Source organism: Zophobas morio, unplaced genomic scaffold (genome assembly GCF_036711695.1).
Source record: "Zophobas morio isolate AGI-343-1 ecotype UQ-CSIRO unplaced genomic scaffold, CSIRO_AGI_Zmor_V1 ptg000024l, whole genome shotgun sequence".
Classification (NCBI taxonomy): Eukaryota; Metazoa; Arthropoda; class Insecta; order Coleoptera; family Tenebrionidae; genus Zophobas; species Zophobas morio.
In genome coordinates this window covers 3,270,960-3,274,038 of record NW_026972129.1, presented here as the reverse complement: position 1 = coordinate 3,274,038, position 3,079 = coordinate 3,270,960, and the positions used below count along the sequence as shown (strand labels likewise).

Here is a 3,079-nt window from a genome sequence, read left to right as displayed (position 1 = left end):
TTCAGGAACATAAACATTTTGCTTATTATTTTTAATAGTTTTCACAGAATACAATTTGTTTACAATTTTCACTAAAAGGTTGCTGCAACTAAATCAGTATTGTTTGACATATTTCTTTGGCTCTGTGAGGCGTCAATTTGGGAATTGTATAAATCCCACACCAATAGAATTCCAAAGAACGTTTCGGAAACTATTTACTACAGATTATTTCGATACAAGTGCAAGAACCAACTGTGAAACACTATTTTATTTGAAATGAAAAATTTGCCAAGGTGTTCTTTTAAATAAACTTCCACAACACATCTTCCCTGTATTCCGGTCTCTTCAACAATCATTAAGTGATGTGAGTTACCGGAAACTCACCTTGAAAGAACACAACTGTTTATGGTATGTTTGTGGATATTCATTAATACGAAAATTCTTACACCACCACTTCTGCGAAGTTTGTGAGAACTTTGCACATTCTTACGAAGTGGTACATCCTGTTTTAATTGTGACATTTTAAAGTTTTCAATGAAGATGTGATTTTTGGCGATTTAATGATGCCACCTGCACATTTTGCAGTTTATACTCCGGTAGTGGGTAATACATTTTGTGAGTTTTTCCCAATTTATGCACTGTATTCGTTAACTGGTTTGCGGCTAAAAAACGAACCATACAAAAATACCATTCCACCACCCCTGCAAAGACTTTCCTCTTGATTACCTCGTCTCAGTTTTTATTAGAGTTAGAATTTTTTACACACTAAAATTTAAAAATAAATCTTGGACCGCTCAAACACGCACACATCGAAAATTAAACTATTTCGTTTAACCTGCAGTTTGTTGACCTCTTTAGCCTGGAATTTTCTAGTATTTTTTACATGTATCGTAAGACTACGTCGTAAGTATCTATTACTTTGTTACAATAAATTTTACGTTTGTTTTTAACCCCATAACCCAACATCCCGTATGATTCCGTAAATAATATGACATTTCTTGTTGACAAAACCAGACAAAACGTTCACCGAAAACCTTAAAATGAAAAAGAAACTATGTTCTTCAAGGTCGGAGCACCTTTAGTGACGCCAGTGACCTCTTTATGTCGTTCCGTAAGCTCCCCATGTATTTCTTATGTAGTCAGCTGAGACTTTCATAGCCCTGGTAGAAGTAACTGACAGTAACTTTTCTGTGGTTAAGTTGCAATCTTAAGATCACTAGAAATTTAAGATTGGCATCAACTGTCTAATTTTCTAATTCAAATGTCAAATCTGAATTGTGTGGAAAAAAAACGAAGTTTTTCTAATTTCAACACGCTTCGTTTCAAGAAAATCCTTAAATACAGCATGGAAACAATTTCCATAAAAGTAATCACGAGAAAGCTCATTTTAAAGGAAAAGAAACAAGAAATATTTCATGGTTTTCAAAAAATTGGGTAAAACGGAAACAGTGGCAGAAATATTCTCCGTAAAGTTCGCTAGTGTTGTCGAGTGTTTTTCGAATTTTAAAATAATACAGATACAGCGGCGCTTGTGCCGTTAATATTATAATCAGAATCAGAAAGACGACTGCGCAGATTTATATACCTACATGCTTTGTTGGTTCCGTTCTACAATTGGTTTTTAAGTTTTATATAATCGTTATTGTTTGTAAGAGGTAAAACACTCGGCTTTGAAAATAATTGTACGTAATACACGTATAAATTTAGGTTTCCGAAGGCGAAGTTTTTCACATTTTAAACACGTTATAGCTGCCAGAATCAAATTTCTAAGGCGGTACCTATCTCCAATTGCGTGATTGTGGTGAAGATTTACTTTTCATTTTCTTGGATGAGACATGGATATACCAGAACGGATCCATGGTGAAATTGTGGATCCATGATGATGACATCAAAGCTTGTCCTCCTAAAAAAACTAGTGAAGAGAAAAGATTCAAAATTTTACATGCGGGTTGCTCTTTGGGCTTTTAGAGGGATGCGATTTTCTCCTTGGTTCAAAAATAGATTCACCAGATTACCACAAAACCATCACATTTTCGATATTTGACCTTTACTTACTTACATGTCACATTTTTGATACCTACTTTCTGACATTCCAGTAATACATTATACACTAGAACAATTATGTCCGCAGTTAAACAGCTTAAAAAAAAAATTACCAAATCTAGTTAGGTACATCTACCGAACGTGAATTCCTTATACATTTGCCTTCCCGTCATTTTGACATTTCAAATATTCAAAATCTGATATATTTTGTCGTGTGTTCAAAATTTGTCATTCAAATAACAGAAGGGCACATGCCTAATTACGTATTCACCAGAGGAATGGAAACGACAGGAACTTTATCAAAGAAGTGGCAGGTGATAAGAACTTTATTGAAGTCGTGGGAAAAGGGTTGTAATAATCAAATCTTATAAAAAACTCAAGAAAGCCCATGGGGCCAAAATAACAAAAACAGAACTGGCAATTAAAGTTGGACCATTTTTACAGTTATGAAGCGTAATTTTTAGTTTCCGAACAACATATAACAGGAAGGGTTTTTTTTTCGTAGAAACTTTAAACGTTAACCACAGTAGTAAAAAGTCTGTGCCATTTCTATTGAAACACCACTTGTTAATCGTAAATTTGGCAACGTTCATATTCAGACAATTTTCTAACTAAAAGCCGGTGTCAATCAACCGAAAGCTGTCACCAATTGTTAAATTTTAAGCAAAATCAACAGTTGGTGTTTCAATAGAAATGGCAAAGACAATAATATATTAGCATTGATCTAATAAAGGAGTGGATGGAGCCTTGTATACGTTTCCATACGCGAGCGAGTGTAATCAACATAAGAAAGAAATAGCTAGAGCGGTTATGCATCAGTGGGGAAAGGACGGCTGACCACGTATCACGTGCTGGGTGGCAAGAAACGCTTCATTTGAACGGGAATTAATACGTTTTCTTACGAATTTGTTCAAACAATCAATTATAACAATCGTCTGTTAATGAAAACTATTTTTACAGTTTACATTAAAATTATATGTAATGTGAAACAACAAAAATCATGTTAAGTGGTGGAGATGGTCTTTTAATAAAATGAAATGTATAGAGAATCTACAAT

General features: G+C 34.1%; 1 long non-coding RNA gene across 1 annotated transcript; it reads right to left on the bottom strand.

The window, feature by feature from the left end:
• LOC135135221 (uncharacterized) lies at positions 1 to 1,142 on the bottom strand. Its single transcript, XR_010281473.1, has 2 exons — positions 815 to 1,142; positions 1 to 744 (listed from the first exon to the last, which is right to left on the bottom strand). It is a non-coding gene; the product is annotated as an uncharacterized LOC135135221 (long non-coding RNA).
• Between the last annotated feature and the right edge of the window lie 1,937 nt (positions 1,143 to 3,079).